This window comes from Jaculus jaculus, chromosome 1, assembly GCF_020740685.1.
Source record: "Jaculus jaculus isolate mJacJac1 chromosome 1, mJacJac1.mat.Y.cur, whole genome shotgun sequence".
In the NCBI taxonomy this organism is placed as follows: Eukaryota; Metazoa; Chordata; class Mammalia; order Rodentia; family Dipodidae; genus Jaculus; species Jaculus jaculus.
In genome coordinates, this window is record NC_059102.1 from 82850194 (window position 1) to 82868011 (window position 17818).

Sequence of the window (17818 nt, forward strand, 5' to 3'; positions counted from 1 at the left end):
TGTTAGTATTGTTAACCATAGAATTAACTGACAGTGACACAATTCAAAGTACTGGTTGTCTTGTGGGGGGGGGGGGCTATAATGGGAAAGAGTCTTGAGAGTATCTTTGTGGAGCTATAATGCTCTGCCTCTTGACCTGATTGGCACTTTGTAGGTACATATGTAAACGTAATAGTGATGAACTTAAGAATTATGCACTTCAAACCACAATAAAGTATTTTAAAAATCTTTTCAGTGCTAAAGTTAAAAAATAAAAATTACAAACTGATAAAAACACTACACACAGAGAATGAAGTCCAGTTGATGTCACTGTTAACAATTCAAGACACCTCCTGCTTTAATAGAGCTTTTCACTCAATTGAGTGATAACAAACCACCAACAGATCCTTAAGCCAGTCTCCAAATGCTGATACCTCTATAATGATATCCACAAAGTAGTTTAAAATATATTCGTAAAGATGCAACTTGATAAAGGCTAAACTGTTAATTACCAGATAATATTAGAAATACACTTTACATAAAACATAATGGTTTAATAAGAAACAAAGACAATAGTTCTCAAACCTATAAATAAACCAGATTCCACTAGGGAGTATCTAAAGAGTACACAACGTTCATCACCACCATCTATCTGCTAGAATACCCACAAAGCTCGGCAGATGCATTATACTACCGGCTGCTGGCAAAGAATCAAGTAGCCCACGAAACATCATTGAAATGTTAGCTCCAGCAGGTAGTGAACCTGCTCACTTCAAGCATTTGTTCAGACTCCAATGCATACTACTAACTTGAAAGATATAGTACACATAACTATGAGTAAGACATAATCTTTGCTTTAAAAAAGAGTCTAACTGCAACTTGAGCCATTATAATGTGGTAAATTCCATATCTGGGGACTAGCCATGAAGCACACAGATGATTGAAACTAAGTTATATCAGGAATTTAGCAAAACTTCTCGTAACAAATCCAAACTGAGCTCAACACTGAAAGCTGAATGCAAGTTATCCAACAAAGAACTTGAAAACAGTAGTAAAACACAAGAAAAATGAGAAGAAAGGTGTGAGTGAAAAAAGAGGAAGAGCAGGAGGAACATGAGGGCGAACACTGAGGGAGAGCAGAAGGAAGACAAGGGAGAACACAGAGGAAGAGAAGGAGGAAGACGAGGGAGAACACAGGAAGAGAAGGAGGAAGACGAGGGAGAACACAGAGGAAGATGAAGGAGGAAGACGAGGGAGAACACAGAGGAAGAGAAGGAGGAAGACGAGGGAGAACACAGAGGAAGAGAAGGAGGAAGACGAGGGAGAACACAGAGGAAGAGAAGGAGGAAGACGAGGGAGAACACAGAGGAAGAGAAGGAGGAAGACAAGGGAGAACACAGAGGAAGATGAAGGAGGAAGACGAGGGAGAACACAGAGGAAGAGAAGGAGGAAGACAAGGGAGAACACAGAGGAAGAGAAGGAGGAAGACGAGTGAGGACACTGAAGAAGAGCAGGAGGAAGATGAGGAAGAACACTGAAGAAGAGCAAGAAGGTGAGCACACAAGAGGTGTCACAAATCACCATCACATGTCATAAAGCTGCTGCAGACAGTGACACTGAGGAATAGGATCTACACCATGAAGGAAATGGTGTCATTTGGAATACTAAGATTTCATTCCTAGTCACAGGATTACCATCAAATCAAGGAGCTAAGTAAGATTTATACTTTAAATAATTATTAAAGCTCTGTTGTACAGAATAAAATGCAAGACAGTTATCGGTTAGGCTAAAAAAATACAAAAGGCAAAATTAAGGAGGGAAGGAAACAAGTGATAAAATGCAATCAAGTCCATGAGCCTTGCTAATTGATTCACCATTATGAGTTACCAAAGAATCAAAAATGACTCCTAGACTTCCAAACTGTACTTCATTCTATGAATAATTTATCTTCCATTGAAGAGCCTCGAAGCTAAGAAAGATTAAGTGATACTTACTTTTTAAAGAACATCTTTCCTGTCATCCTCATACACTGCAAACAACTGGGGCAACAGATACAAAAGAAAAGAACAGGCTAGGTTCACAATTTAGGGCTACCACTTATCTACTGTTCAAAGCCTGATTTTAATCAAACACATACACATACACACACACACACCCAGGTTTCACCTCAAAAAGAGACAACAACTCAAATATAGTACTGTCTAACAATTCAAACCAGATATGGTTCATTTAATCTTCATCTAGAAATTATAAATAGAAATAATAGCTAGGCCTTTTAGAAAGTAGAAGTTGAGAATTAGGCATGGTGGCTCTTACCCACCTATAATTCCAGCACCTGGAAAGCTGAGGTAGATTGATATGAGTTTGAGGCCAGCCTGGGCTACAGAATTAGTTCCAGGTTAGCCAGTGCTAGAGTAAGACCCAGCCTCAAAAAAAAAAAGCTACCTACATAGCTAAAAATGCAAACATTAAAAGAATGTTGATTCTTTTTCCTGGGGTGGAACTTGAGATTTGGTAGCAAGACCAAATCTCTTGCTACCAAAGCTTGTAGCCCAAGCTGGTCTCAAAGTTAATGGTTGTTTACAGACTTACTATTTAGGAGGTGCTAAAAGAAAGGACAGAAGGCTGTCTCTCAATAGTCTTTTTATAACATTACTTTCATGTACTTTTCTCTTTTCCATGCCTCAGCTCTATTCAGGACTACAAAATTGTGAATTTCAACAATTACTTAGGCTGTTACATCGTTCATTTCTAATGTATTAACATCAGAAATAGAAAAGACATACAAGCCTGCAAAGCAAGTGTGAAAATTATCAAATATTCAAATTATGAACTCCATTTTTATTCACTATCCCAGAAAATAACAAAAATTTCTTATTATTAAAAGATCTCTCACAGAAAATAACACAATATACTATCACTTAAGGTGGTCTGTCTTTGCTAAATAAAAACATACAAGATGCCACACTCTAAAACAAGCATTCCCAAGGAAAAGTGAACCCAGGATAGAAAGGTTAAACAAGAAACAGAATATTGAATATTTAAAGTTAATACCTGATTAGTAAAAATTATGCCACATAATCCTGATAATGAGAAGAAAACAGTAGTCTTCTAAGAGCTCCAAATCAGATTAGAACTACAAACACGTAACTGGTAGAGTGGCAAGATCGGTCGCCTCGGTTAATATCTACCAGGCGTGGTTTGTGGCCAAACAGAAACTATTACACATCCTGAGCAAAAACTGAACTGAACACAAGGCTGCTGCCCAGGTACGAGAACCACATTTATAAAATACTTTCATTAGCCAGAGATCCCAACATCCTAATTTGGATATTAACTGGTGAGCTCATAACTCAAACTCTGTGGTGACCACTGGATACGCTGGTACTTCAACATTCTTTAAGATTGCTATCTTGTGAGCGCTGACTAGCTTCTTAATGATATAAATTACTACAGCACAACCTATTTTTAAGGAAATTATAACTCCACTGTCATAAACTATCCTGAATAAATATTTATGATGCTCAAATTATTTGGATGGGATTCAACCTTCCCTTTCTTACCATTTCAGCCTCCTGCATTTCACTACCTCAGAAGAATATTCAGGACACCAGGTATAAAAAATTTAAAAAGCTACTACCACAGAAAACTAACATCAGGATAGAAATTTTAAAAATAAATAGAGATTAGCCAAAATTGTTAACAAGAAATGTGGTAGAATATCTCTAAACTTTTTTTTTTAATTTTTTTATTTATTTAATTGAGAGCGACAGACACAGAGAGAAAGACAGATAGAGGGAGAGAGAGAGAATGGGCGCGCCAGGGCTTCCAGCCTCTGCAAACAAACTCCAGACGCATGCGCCCCCTTGTGCATCTGGCTAACGTGGGACCTGGGGAACCGAGCCTCGAACCGGGGTCCTTAGGCTTCACAGGCAAGCGCTTAACCGCTAAGCCATCTCTCCAGCCCTCTCTAAACTTTTTCTATGACTCTCCAAGATGGTTTCATTGCTATCCTGTATGAAAAACATACTGCATCATTCATTTCTCACATCTGCAATGTCCCTATCAGTGTTGACTTAAAGTTAACTCATAATTCAAAGCTGATCTGACTGACTCACCATACAGAATTTCCCCTGGCACTTTAGTACACAGTGATTCTGCTTTTTCATCTAAATTTCAAAATTTTAAATACCAACTCCAGAAGTCAAAAGCAAGTGATTTTAAATGCTAGGAATTAGGGTGTCCACAACTAAGACCCACCTGATTGATCATCTTTGGAAAAAAATATTTTTAACACATAACTAAGATGAGACACACCAAGCAAATGCATAAGCAAGCAATTCACAAACCAGGAAAACCCAACTGCTACTCATTACTGATTAGGAAAAACTTTTAGACAGATGCTATACAATGAAGCAAGGGCCCAGCGTAGAAGAGCAGCACTCTGACACATCACTGCCAGGAAGGGAAACTGGTATGACCATGGTGGAGAGTGCTTTGGTGACATCTATCTAAACGTGAAAGCTCAGCAGCTTATTCATAGCACTACAAGCACAAATACTGAGGAGTAATGCAAGTACATGTATACTACAAGGATGACCAAGGATATGACACTTTTAGTCATCATACAAAATGGCACCAGGTACACTCTTGTGCAAAAGAGGGAAATGATTAAATAAGTTAAAATCAATAGGGTGGACTTTTCCCCTGCAGCTGTAATTTGGGGGAGCGGGAGATAAAAGGAAGCAGACCTACATGTCTCGACCTGCCTATGGCTACTTACAAGATATTCCTGAGAGAATAAAACGAGCTATATTGGCAAAAACAAAAATCTATGGTTCCATGGAATGTAAATTAAACTTGAAAAAAATCAGAACTGTAAACCAGGGCCTCACCATGGCAAATAAACACCAGACTCTTGTGACACTTTTTGCACCTGGGTTATATGGGTGGCTTGGGAATTGAATTAGTCTGACAGGCTTTGCAAGCAAGTCTTTAATCACTGAGCAATCTTCCCAGTCCATAATTTGAGCCTTTGTTTATAATTTAAAATTAGTTTTTAAAATGGAGTGTACAGAGAAATGAATAAAGCCATATAAGATGGTATAATGTGGAAAGATGTTTCTGAGGTTTGTATTACTTACAAATTATTTTTTCATGTGGAAATATTCATTAAAAAATGTTTAGCTGAAACTTTATATGAGCCAGGTGTGGTGGTGCATGCCTTTAACCACAGCACTTGTAAGGCAGAGGTGTAGCAGTATTGCTGTGAGTTCAAGGCCACCCTGAGACTACACACTGAATTTCAGGTTAGCCTGGGCTACAGTTAAACCTTCCCTCAAAAAACCAAAATAAGCCGGGCGTGGTGGCGCACGCCTTTAATCCCAGCACTCGGGAGGCAGAGGTAGGAGGATCACCGTGAGTTCGAGGCCACCCTGAGACTACATAGTGAATTCCAGGTCAGCCTGAGCGAGTTCGAGGCCACCCTGAGACTACATAGTGAATTCCAGGTCAGCCTGAGCCAGAGTGAGACCCTACCTCGAAAAAACAAAACAAAAAAAAAAAAAAAAAAAAAAACCAAAATAAAAATAAGGCACTTGTCCGTGAAGCCTAAGGATCGAGGTTTGATTCCCCAGAACCCATGTTAGATAGATGCACAAGGTGGAGTCTGTGGCATGGAGTTTGACAATGGCTGGAGGCCCTGGCACAGCCATTCTCTCTGTCTCTCTCTCAGTAAAATAAGAAAAAGAAATATTTAAAAAAAAACTTAACATAAATGCAAGTAAGCATAACTTAACTACATTTGCTAGTGAACAATTAAGTACATCTAAGCATTAGACTCCAAAAAAAATATGACACAAAATCAAACATTCCCATGTAAAGTCAAATACAAACTTACCACTCACAAATTCCCTGAGATGGTTTGTGACTACTTGGTATTTGCATTTAGCTTTTATCTTGCCTTAATCTATTGGTTATTTTTTTACCATATTCCACCAAATACATGTCTCTTCAATTACAGCTCTCCATCAGTACCTATTAATGGTTTAACAAATACGCTCTCATAAATATAAAAACAGCAAACAGTTCAATATCTGTGAAAGTGGCAAAAAATTGTCAATTCAGAAACAAGGTGACTCAACAGAACCCGATGCTGTCCTTTCACATTCCATCCCATATCCCTAATCTGCACAGATTACCACTGTTCACATTCCATCCCATCTCCCTGATCTTCATAGATTGACACTATATACATCCCATCCCTTCACCCTCATCTACATAGATTACCACTGTTCACATCCCATCCCTTCACCCTCATCTGCATAGATTACCACTGTTCACATCCCATCCCTTCACCCTCATCTATATAGATTACCACTATTCACATCCCATCCCGTACCCCTATCTGCAGAGATTACCACTGTTCACATCCCATCCCTTCACCCTGATCTGCATAGATTACCACTGTTCACATCCCATCCCTTCACCCTCATCTGCATAGATTACCACTATTCACATCCCATCCTATCTCCCTGATCTGCACAGATTACCACTGATCACATCCCACCCCTTCACCCACATCTACATAGATTACCACTGTTCACATCCCATCCCTTCACCCTCATCTACATAGATTACCATGGTTCACATCCCATCCTATCTCCCTGATCTGCACAGATTACCACTGTTCACATCCCACCCCTTCTCCCTGATCGGCAGAGATTACCACTGTTCACATCCCATCCCTTCTCCCTGATCTGCATAGATTACCACTGTTCACATCCCATCCTTCATCCCTATCTGCATAGATTACCACTGTTCACATCCCATTTTTTCACTCTCATCCACATAGATTACCACTGTTCACATCCCATCCTTCATCCCTATCTGCATAGATTACCACTATTCACATCCCATCCCTTCACCCGCATCTACATAGATTACCACTGTTCACATCCCATCCTATCTCCCTGATCTGCACAGATTACCACTGTTCACATCCCACCCCTTCTCCCTGATCTGCAGAGATTTCCACTGTTCACATCCCATCCCTTCACCCTCATCTATATAGATTACCACTATTCACATCCCATCCCTTCACCCTGATCTGCAGAGATTACCACTGTTCACATCCCATCCCTTCATCCTGATCTGCATGGATTATCACTGTTCATATCCCATCCCTTCACCCTCATCTGCATAAATTACCACTGTTCACATCCCATCCCTTCACCCTGATCTGCAGAGATTACCACTGTTCACATCCCATCCCTTCACTCTCATCTATAGAGATTACCACTGTTCACATCCCATCCCTTCTCCCTGATCTGCATAGATTACCACTGTTCACATCCCATCCCTTCACCCTGATCTGCAGAGATTACCACTGTTCACATCCCATCCCTTCACCCCTATCTGCATAGATTACCACTGTTCACATCCCATCCCTTCTCCCTGATCTGCAGAGATTACCACTGTTCACATCCCATCCCTTCACCATGATCTGCATAGATTACCACTGTTCACATCCCATCCCTTCTCCCTGATCTGCAGAGATTACCACTGTTCACATCCCATTCTTTCACTCTCATCTACATAGATTACCACTGTTCACATCCCATCCCTTCATCCTGATCTGCATGGATTATCACTGTTCATATCCCATCCCTTCACCCTCATCTGCATAAATTAGCACTGTTCACATCCCATTCCTTCACCCTGATCTGTATACATTACCACTATTCACATCCCATCCGTTCACCCTGATCTGCATAGATTACCACTGTTTATGTTATTTCTGTTGATCCTCAGATTACCATTGCTCATTTACCCTTGCTCATATTCCATCCCACCTGATCTGCATACATTACCATTGTTCATATCCCCCCATCTGCATAGATTACTATTGCTCATATTCCATTCTGCCTGATCTGCTTAGATTACCATTACCATTGTTCATATTTTATCCTCATTGATCTGCATAGATTACCACTGTTCATATTCTACCCCCCCCCCCCCCCCGATCTACTTAGATTACCTCTGTTCATATTACATCTCTTTACCCTGGTCTGTATAGATTACCATTATTCATTTTCTATCTACTCACCCTGTCTGCATATACCACCGTTGTTTATATTCCATTTCTTCTCACTGATCTGCATAGAATACCACTGTTCATATTCAATCCTCCCTGTCTATATAGATTACCATTGTTCATATTCCATTCCTCTTGATCTGCATAGATTATCATTGTTCATATTCCACTACCCGCCATCTGCATAGATTACCACTGTTCATGGAAGTTCTGGCTTATTTTGTTTTTTTTCTTTTTTGAGGTAGGGTCTTACTCTATCCCAAGCTGAACTGGATCTCACTCTGTAGTCTAAGGCTGGCCTTGAACTCACAGCAAGCCTCCTACCTCTACCTCCCAAGTGCTGGGATTAAAGGTATGTGTCATTATGACTCAGCTAGTTCTGCCTTTTAAAATCACCCAATTCCCATAAAAATCAAACAAGCATTACGTATCCCACATTTATGCTTCATTAAATTTCTTTAGCCATAAATCAGAAAATCACAGTATAATATGAAATCATCTTATGAGAAAATTTAGTGTGGTATCTTACAAGATGGGGAGCTATAAGAATGTAATCATAACTGATGAAGAGCATTAAGGTTTAATGTAGATGTTTCAGATCAAAATATTTTAAGAAACCACTGAATCAACTATAAAAGTAAATTCCTGCAGTTCAAGTTCATGTATATAAAGAATTCTACATAGGATATATCAATTCACCTCTTTATTCAACCAATATTTATTAACTATATGCTATTCTTTGGTACAGGATATAAATGGGGAAAAAATCATTCTCAGTGGAGGAAGACTAGCAAAGAGATATGATCAATACTACAAAAGAAAACAGACAGAGGGGCTGGAGAGATGGCTTAGCAGTTAAGTAGCTCAACTGCAAAGCTTAAGACTCAGGTTTGATTCCCCAGTGCTCACATAAAGTCAGATGCACAAGGGGGTACATGTATCTGGAGTTTGCAGTGGCTTGAGGCCCTGGCATGCCTATTGTCTCTCTCTCTTTTCCTCTCCCTGCCTCTTTCTTTCTCTCTCTCTCTAATAAATAAATAAAGTAAAATATTGTTTAAAAGAAAAGGAGACAGAGGATGAGGAGCAAGAATGCATGTCTTAGAGTAAGGATATTAGTTCTTGGAGCTTTTTCAGTAATTTTCATATTTTTATGTGTACTGGGTGAGTTACAAACACCTTTCACATTTATCATATAAAAGTTATCATCAAGAAAAAAAACGTAGAGACATTGATGTCTATAACTAGACAAAAAACAGAGGTACTTCTGACCAAAATGAAGAACAGATCAAGGTATGAGGGAAAGTAGAGAAAATCTAAGTTAACAAAAATGATTTGAATCATTCCATTCGAAAGAACTGGATAAGATGTGCCCAACTCTTGACCACAATCAATGCTAAGAATTTTTATAATACTATCTACAAACACAGAAAAGTATGAATAACAAAAGTTTTACCGCTAAAACATGATATAACTGATATTGCTTTCTTATTCCATTGACTTTAATAATAATATAATGGTTACAACCTATTAAACTAAATTCCTTATTCTCAGGTAGAGAACAGTTCTCAGATTTTAGAATGTTGTAAAAATCATGTCACTGACTATGAACTTCACATAATAGAAAGATTAAGGCTTTTAAGGAGTAAATTCCAAGGTCAAACTCACATTCTGAGAATACCAGCAACCTGAAGGCTGCACTTGGCTAAATGGATAAGCACTGGGTTCAATTAATGAATCAAGGAAAACTGACTACTCCCCAGGACAGAAATGGTAACAGCACAGGGCAATTGCAACCCCAAAATGTTAATCTAAAAAGTAGTCTGTGTGGGTACATGTGCACACAAGAGACAAAACAGAAGGCATGCATAATGAAGCAGGACAATGTAAGGGTGGTGGTGGTTGTTTTATTTTGGCTGGGGGGGGGGCAGGGCAGGGTAAGTTCTTTTCAGACAAGGTCTGACTATATAACCCATATATATATATATATGAACTCATTGCAATCCACTTGCCTCAGCCCTGAGGACTTAAGATTATAAGCATGCACCATCATGCTCATCTTCCAGAGAAACCTGATGAACAAAACTGAAAGGACCTACTGGTACATTGAAAGCAAAGGGAAGTCATCAGGATGGGTCCAAGTTTCATTATCCAAGAGAAGAGGAAAGAAAGATTATGAATGTGTTTATACTGTTTGCCATCTTATACTGAGGAAGTGAAAATCCATCAAAATCAGTACCACTACATCTCTGTCCCCTCTATAATCTCAGGGATGCAAACAAAAAAGCTTGTGCATTCTCACAGAGTCTGTTTTCCTAGGGTCTACTTCTATGGTCTACTTTAGCTGGTTAACCTAAAGTGGTTTCCTTGGTTGAGCTTGCTTCTTTGGGACAAAACATAGCATGACAAACTTCAGTAGCTACTAACCCAATAGTAATTTTTTTCCAGAAAAAAAAAAAAAAATCAAACAGAATCAAATGTGATACAACATTATGCATTGAACCATAGCTAAGTCAGTAGTAATGCTGTTAAGGTCATGACTCCAGAGTGGCTTCCACATGTTTTAGCTAATAGTTTCTGTCAGTCACATTATTAGGTAATAGCATAGGTTAGTCATCTATGAGTCAAATCCCAGTCACTTGGTGACTTAAAATTAAGAAAGCCTCTTTCAAATTTACTTTTCAGAGCCATGTGGCAGATAAAGCATACAAGGAATAATGAACATTTCAGGTTTAGATCAATATCCCACCTGTGAGATTAAATATCACCTTTATGGGAGAAAAGTAATATTAAGCCCCAAATCTAAAACTTTGAGGGAAACAATGCCCAATGCTTCAAAACTATAAATATCATTAACTTTTTGACACTTTATTTCTGAAAGAATACAATAAACAATTTTTCAAACACACCACAAGAAACTTTATTCTTCTGGGCCAATAGAAAATGGATACTTTATTAGATATTTATTAGATGTGGAACGTAAAACATTATTGCAGCCAAAAATTAATATAAAAGACAAAGCTACAGGGAGCTTAGAAGATGGCTCAACAGTTAAAGGTGCTTGCTGGCAAAGCCTGCCGGCCCAAGTTCAATTCCCCAGCACCCACATAAAAACAGAATCAAAAAATGGCACAAACATCTGGCATCTGAAGTGACAAGAAGCCTTGGCATGCCCATACACACAAAGAGAGCAAATAAGTATTTTTAAAACTACAATTGTAAACCTTTATGTTTGATGGATAAATTATCTATAAAATATGACTTTTGACTTTATTCTACTGTGAAAATTGATTAATCTAACATTAATAGCCTTTAATAGCTAATACAATTAATAATTAGCCTTTAATGGCTAATACAATTTTTTAAAATTGCAAGCAGAGAGAGAAAGACAAAGAGCGAATGAGCATCTCAGGGAGCTTAGCCACTGCAAATGAACTCCAGATGCTAAGCCACTTTGTGCATCTGGCTTTACATGGGCACTGAAATCAAACTGGGATCGATGGACTTTGCAGGCAAGGCCAAGCCATCTCACCAGCTCCTAACTCAATTTTTAAATGCCACACAGGTATTCAGCTTAGAATCAACAAAGTAGACCTAAATCTTGCATAAATGTTAAAAAATAGAGAGCCACATTCAAATTGTTGGCATGGCCTCTTTTAACTACAGGACTGCTGTCATGCTCAAATGAAGTGTCTCCTAGCAGAGAAGCAATGTCTCTCCAATGGTAACTTTAAAAAGAAGTGGAGGGCTGGAGAGATGGCTTAGCGGTTAAGCACTTGCTTGTGAAGCCTAAGGATCCCGGTTCAAGGCTCGATTCCCCAGGACCCACGTTAGCCAGATGCACAAGGGGCCACACATGTCTGGAGTTCGTTCACAGTGGCTGGAGGCCCTGGCGTGCCCATTCATTCTCTCTCTCGATCTGCCTCTTTCTCTTTCCGTCTGTTGCCCTCAAATAAATAAAATTTTTAAAAAAAGAAGTGGAAAAGGGGGCTTATTTATAGATGAATAAGAACTCACAAATAATACAATTTCTAGGACCCATCATTGAAGGTATTGCTAAATTTTAGCCACTGATCTAATTTCTACTTTCTCTCACACTAAAAGCCTGTGAACAACTTGTCAGAGAAAACTTCACACACTGTAGTCTATTAACATTATACTATAAGCATGTGGGGACATTGCAGTTCCACATGTTGCCCTGGAGTATTGTCAAGTACAAAACCAAACTAGAGGTCAGATCGAAAGTAGTGACTAAACTATTTATCATCTTAATTTTCAGTAGCATAAAGCGGGAATGCGAGCTAAGGAATGAGGCATGAAAGAAATCAGCACTTGACTCCAGAAGCCAATGAAGAATGGATGATTAAAACAAGGCATTCCGACACAAAGGCGGAAGTTCTCCAAGATTTTGAAAGATATGTGGGTATGATAGTGTCCAGGCACAGAATAACTCGTACCACCACTCAGTAGAGCAAGTCTCTCAGTCACTCCATCCTGGGCAAAACTGAGCATACGCTGCTGCTCCCCACATACACTTGTTCTGTATACCTGATCCAGGAGTGAAAAACACATCTAACTGCTGTGCCTCTATTAACAATCCTGCACTAAAGTGATATACTTCTGCTAAATCACCTAACACAAAATAGCACTGACTGAAAACTACCAAATATTGTCAGTACAAATTCTTTGTGGGACTCGTGATTTAAGGAGGTAGGAGTGCAGGAAAAAAAATAGAGAACACAACATTAAATGTAGGGTAGGCTCAGGCAGCAGCAATAACTTTTGCTCCAAACAAAAACAGCACGAAGAAAACCTGCAGATAGGGTAAACCCAAAAGTGAGGAAACTAAAGCTTCTCCTGGTATAAATAAGGCATGGTGTTCCCCAAAGTAAGGTACACCAGTTACCAGCCTCCTAGTAGCCGTACTGGACCACACACTGGAAATAAAGAGGCTGAATGGGGTTGTTTTTGCATACCAGAATCTATCAAGGAGGAAGGATTTAAGCACTAACACTAGAAGAGAAAAATCTCTCCTTACCTGCTTGTAAAAGTCATTCATTCAGCCAAGCATGGTGGTACATGCCTTTAATACCAGCACTCAGGAGGCAGAGGAAGGAGGAGCACCAGGAGTTCAAGGCCACCATGAGACTACATAGTGAATTCCAGGTCAGGCTGGACTAGAGCAAGACCCTACCCCCCAAAAAACAAAACAACAAAAATGTCATTCACTCAATAATCACAAATAAAAGGCTTAAAATCAGAAACTGGCTGAGATCACACATGAGCATTTTAGGTCAAAATCAGGGAAGGGTAGAATACTAATTTTTACATAATCTGGTCTCTTGTGAAAGGGGCAATGGATAAGTAAAGAGAATAGATATCTACCTACTCAACCTCTCAAACTGGAAAGAAAGTTAATCTATCAGGAAAGGACTAGTAGAGGGGGCAAGAGGCCTGAAAGGTAAAAGACATACTCAGAAAATGTCACTATTTACTCTGAGTAGATTTCAACAAGGAAAGAGGTAAATAAACTACCATCTCTATACTGCAGTGTCTGGGGTCAGCTAACTGCTTCACATATGAGAATACGCATTTTAAACTAGCTGATTCAATGTATCAGGGGCTCTTCAATAAATCGCAATTCTGACAAGATGAAAAAGACTGGCATTTTCCCATTTATTCTTGTTTTTAGCTCTCTTTGTTGCCCCCAGTACCAATGCTCAAACCTATGACCTTGCACATCGCAGGCAAGCACTCTAGCACCATAAGTATCCCAGCCCCAAGCTGCACTTTTCACTGACTGTATGTACTTCAAAATTCTTCTACTTTCACAAGAGGCACTTATACATAGAGATTCCACTAGATTATTTTCAGCACATGTGAAAAGTTGAAACTGAGCCCTCATATTCTATTAAGAACATGTAAAATATCTACATTCCTGAATTAAAAAAAAAATCAAGCCTCCTGGAAAATAGCTTTTCCTCTGCTTTCCCTGTTATGCTTTTAGAGTGACATTGCCACTGTGTAGTTTCCTGTGCTGAAAAAGTTTTCATTGACTCACTCTTAATAAAAGCTCCATGCAGACATTACTAGATTTCTCGATCAGTTTCTTTACTAATCCATGGCATTACTATAGTCTTGTGCTTTCCCACAGATTCTGAGTCACACACTGTAAATTTTAAAAATATCCCACAGATATACAGTCAGTTTCTGTTAAATTTGTGCTATTTGCTGTATTTACCCACAACTTCTAAAGGATGTTAATTAAGTTTAATGAAAAAGTTCAACACTCCAAAGATACTGAATTTAATTCTCTTGTTTTCATTCATAATGGATTCTGGACTTCTGATGCTACGTGAACATTTTACTAATATTTTTCATGCAGTAAATGTTTTAAATCAAACTATTTATAAGCATGGTATTTAACAAATAAACATGAAAAAGCTTAAAGTACTCCTAAGGAACTAAACTGACTACCTAGTTGAATGGATGAGGAAAGAAACTAGGTCACCTTCCCAGAAGGCCATACTACAGAAATGGATCTAGAATCTGGATTCTTTTTTAGCCACAAAGTGGATAGTGAATTTTCTTTGGTGCAAATATTAGCACAGTAGGCGGAAGCCCAGTTTGACACATCCTTTTTAACTCGCACTTAATGATCCTTATTTGTATTTATTTTGAACTGTAACTTTTACACTGTCATTTACGACCCACCCACAATGACCTTGATTTCATTTCCCTCTTGTACTTTTATGGGCTGCTGCTACATTTGCAATATTGTCAAATAATAATTGGTCAGGTACTCTTGGCCCTGGAGATACAGACATCTGACTCACAAGGGATTTTAAAATGTGACCCGAATACAGCTTGAGAAAGACAATAATTTAAATGGTCTCCGCAGTTAAAATGCAGCTACAGCTTACAGAGCATGTAACAAGCGCAAACTGCTGCTATTCCCTCAAGCCATTTTCGCTGGCCTCTGAGTAAGTGGAGGGAGGTCAATGCAGGTGCAAACTACTACTCCTCCAGCTAGTCGGGTCCCCTGCAGGTAGACACCCGAGATCTTGGAATGAATGAGAGGCCGCAGCGAAGAGGGAGACAAACTAGTCTACAGACGAGAAACTCGGGCACCGGGTCGGCTCCCTCCCCGGGGGCCGGGTACCCACCCCAGCAGCTCGGCGAGGGACCGGGCGGGTCTGCGGGCGATGCCGGGGACGGAAGGCCGTCGTGCCAGAGGCCCGCGGAGGCCGGGATGGAGGCAGGTGCAGCCGGCCGGGGAGGACGCGCGGCGCGGCGCAGCTCGGCCCGGAGGGCGCCAGGGCCCGCTCCCCGCGCCCGCTCACACTCACACTCACCGCCCGCGGGCTCGCCCCGCGCCGCCGCCCGCAGCTCGTCCCCACCGCCGGCTCCGGCGCCGCCGCCGCCGCCGCCACCCAGGCCGGGCCGCGCTCCCCTTCCGCTTCCGGGAGCGCAGCGCTAGCACCGGCCGAGTGGGTGTCCGCATGCCCGCGTACCCGCGCGGGGACGGATCGGCCGCCGCCGCCGCCGCCGCCGCCGCCGCCGCCGTCTCCGCTTCGCGCCCGGGAGCTGCGATGGCAGCCGCCGAGGGCCGAAAGACCACAAGTCGCACCGCGGAACCCCCAAGCCGCGTGCCAGGCGGGCCGCCATTACCTGAGCGGTCGTACCTGGCGTAGGTCTGCGCCTCCACCCTCCCCTTCCGCCTTCTCCCGGGCCCTGCTCAGGCTGCCCCTCTTTCTGTCCCCACAGGGCCTCATCTTTGAACACTGCACCTATCCCCCTTCCTTTAGGAGACAGCTCGCCGACCTCCCTCCGCCCTGATGCATTCTGGCTGACTCCTGGTACCTTGCTTCAAAGTGCAATCGGCCGTGTTTAGCATCTCTGGGATCTTGTAGAAGCCAGCTCAATCGTACCTGCACTTTAATATGATCTCCAGGTGATCTCCAAGGATGCACCTGAAACATGAAAAGGCACTGCACGGTTACCTGCTTCAGACTCTCTATGGGGATGCCTCTGCCATCAAAGATTTTTCCCATGATAGCAACCTCAATCCATGCTTAAGTAAAGCATGACTTGTGTTTCAGGAGATCTCTAAAAGATGCCAGCTTTCCCATTCAGGTATCCTAGCAAAAATAGACTCAACAATGCAAACAACTCTCTTTAACTGTTACCTTGACCAAACACCTCAGATACAATAACATTTTTTCTACCTCACCAAGTTTTTCAAGTGCTTTGGAAAGCTTACACGGTTTTCAAGGGTGTGAAGTTGATGATTGTACCTACATGCCACAGGAAGAGAAGATGATTTGTGGATATGAGAGAAAACTGCCTGCTGTGGGAAGTCTGGACGTTTGAAACAGAACTGAGCCAGTCGTGAAGGCTCACGCCTTTAATACCAGTATTCGAGGTAGCGTTAGGTAGGAGGATCGCTGTGAGTTCGAGGCCAGCATGAGACACGTAGTGAATTCCAGGTCAGCCTGGGGTAGAGTGAGACCCTACCTCCGAAAAATAAAAATTAAAAAAAGCCGGGGTGGGGGGCATTGAAATACTAGCAGCCGACCATTGGGGTCCTGGGATCGTGGTTACACACTAATTTTCCAGTCACACCTCCAACTGACTTGATTAGTTTCCTCTAGAATTCCCTTGGTCATTCCTGTAAAATGCTCTCTATCTCCTCTCTCATTGAGGCAAGAAAGAGAAAACTGAAATGATACAGAAAGAAAAAAAGCTAAATCCTGTGATCAAGTTTTTGTTTCCTGCTGGCTGGGAGTCAAGAAACCTCGACACAACTGATAAAACTAAAAGTGCCTACAGAGATGATGCTTGTTCTCAGAAAGGCATCTCAGACAAGGATATTTAAAAACAATAAATGAATGATGCTTACTTAGGGCCAGCATGATTGTGTTTAACCATATTAGCACTATTCTCTAGTCTCTAAATCTAAACTATACACCTCATTTACCTTACAGTATCATTTACAAAAAGGAAATTCTATAAGAGGAATAAATATCAGTTCTTGTATTTTCCTTAATTTTTAAACTTTACTTAATTTTTCAACCTTGTAATTTTAGAAAGCCCCAAAAGATAGATTATATATATAATATAATATACACTATATTATATTGAATTTTATATATACTCATTATGAGGATACTTAAATATAACTCTCTCTTAAGAAGCTTGCAGCCAGGCGTGGTGGCACACACCTTTAATCCCAGCACTGGGGAGGCAGAAGTAGGAGGATTGCTGTGAGTTTGAAGCCAGCCTGAGACTACATAGTGAATTCCAGGTTATCCTGGGCTAGAGCAAAACCCTACCTCGAAACACCAAAAACTAAAAAAGTTTAAGAAGCTTGCTTTTATGTCTTGTGTGCTTTTTTTCTTTTCGTAAAGCTGTCTTTTTCTCTCTCTCCTGCAATTAAGTCTGACACATGTAATATACCTTACCTATAATTACCCACTCTGACATCCTGATTTTTTTTTTATTTTTTATAATTTATTTATTTGAGAGAGAATAGATACACCATTCTCTCTTCATTTGCCACTGCAAACAAACTCTGAGTGCATGGGCCACTTTGTGTACCTGGCTTTACATGGGTACTGTGGAACTAAACCCAAGCTGTCAGACTTTGGAAGCAAGCACCTCTGAGCCATCTCTCCACCCCCTGAAATTCTTTGCTGTGGGATAGAGTAGTACTTAGCTTAAGTATAGAGGTCCTCAGGCTACTTT

At 40.6% G+C, this 17818-nt stretch overlaps 1 protein-coding gene across 5 annotated transcripts in view; it reads right to left on the reverse strand.

The window, feature by feature from the left end:
• Positions 1-16113, reverse strand: part of Zdhhc21 (zinc finger DHHC-type palmitoyltransferase 21) — a 77550-nt gene extending 61437 nt beyond the window's left edge. The window contains exon 1 of one of the 5 annotated variants that reach the window (XM_045132151.1): positions 16075-16113. The gene's annotated coding sequence lies outside the window, so the exon portion shown is untranslated. Of the gene's footprint in view, positions 1-15237; positions 15304-15426; positions 15473-15742; positions 15758-15934; positions 15975-16074 lie in introns of those variants that run through there. The other 4 variants (XM_045132154.1, XM_045132148.1, XM_045132142.1 and 1 more) reach the window with 4 other exon arrangements.
• Between the last annotated feature and the right edge of the window lie 1705 nt (positions 16114-17818).